Source organism: Microtus ochrogaster, chromosome 19 (genome assembly GCF_000317375.1).
Source record: "Microtus ochrogaster isolate Prairie Vole_2 chromosome 19, MicOch1.0, whole genome shotgun sequence".
In the NCBI taxonomy this organism is placed as follows: Eukaryota; Metazoa; Chordata; class Mammalia; order Rodentia; family Cricetidae; genus Microtus; species Microtus ochrogaster.
In genome coordinates, this window is record NC_022021.1 from 54,830,220 (window position 1) to 54,831,586 (window position 1,367).

Below are 1,367 nucleotides of genomic sequence, written 5' to 3' on the forward strand. Positions count from 1 at the left end.
CTCCCACTTTGGCCAGAGCCATTACAACTCCGAATAAGTTGCCAACATTTGCAGATGTGATAAGCAGAGTGCCTGCTCTGGGGAGCTTCCACAGTTGCTTCGGAATTGTTGTTTTACTTCAGATACACTAAAATCACCTGGGCTCGTTAAAACCCAGGTCTCGGAGCCCCTCTCCTGCTAGAGTTGGAGTCCGTGGGCCTGAGGAGGAGCCCGAGAATCTATGTGTCCAGCCGTTCTGGGTGTTAGGATTTGAGTGTGGAAAGAATTCTGGAAGCTGGTTCCCCTGCCTGCCCCCTCGTAGTCATATTAGGGGTGTAGTTGTACTTTGGGAGATGATTGGTTATGTTGAATCTGACCATACAAACGTGTTGGAACATGGTCTAAGAATGGAGTCCTGTGAGGAGAATTCTGAGTACTCAGGAGAGAACTCCAAGAAAATGAGAGAAATGTCTTGTGACCCCAGTTCCTCCAAAACTTGGAAATGTTCTAGAAATGTTTCATGACCTTCCCAAGTGTAGCAGGTCTGCATGGGTTTTCTTCGGATTATTCTTCACAGCTGGCTGTTGTTATGTGTTTCTATGCCTCTATGGAACAACATGTTTCCTTGTGTGGCCTATCTTTGTGATTGGACACTTTGCTCACGTGACTCTTCTTAAACCTCGGAGTGTAAATTGTCTGAGGCACTGAATAAAGTTGGCTATCGCATGAGACTTTAGTCTGCCTCCGTTCTCCCAGGCCTGCCTCCTCTAGAGCAGCAAACACAAATGGATTCATGTTTCTGGGCTTTTAGGATGTGATGGGAACTCTGGAAAGTGGGGCCTAGTTGGAAGAAGGGGCCGTTAGTGTGTGTCCTTAAAGCGTGTATGCTGTCCCCATTTCTCTCCACCTCTTCCGTGATGTTCTGCCTCACCACAGGTCCAGCGACAACAGTCAAGAACTATATTGAAGTTTCTGAGGCTATGAAGTGAACTAAGCCTTTCCTCCAAGTTTGCTTTCAGAAAGGGATTTTTTTTTTTTTGTCACTGAAACATAAAGCCAAGTAACACACCAGGTGACGGGAGCTGCTCGTATGGGAATGTGCCCAGAGATCCTCTGCTTGGAAGAGTTGTCCTGGGATTTAGGCTCAAAGAGGTATGTAGACCTGGATGGAGGGGGCAGGACCTTGGGCTGCCCACAGTGCAGGGAACCCTGACTGCTCTTCGGACTGGAGAGGGAGGGAAAAGGGAGGGTTTCATTAAGGTTTAATCTGTTAATTTTTACCATATGAGGGCCAATGTTTTCAGGGTTCTGATTCTCCACTCCCTTTCTTACCTGCTCTCCTCTCTTTTCTAGTCCTCTTGTCATGGTGATGGGGCTGACTCCAGGGC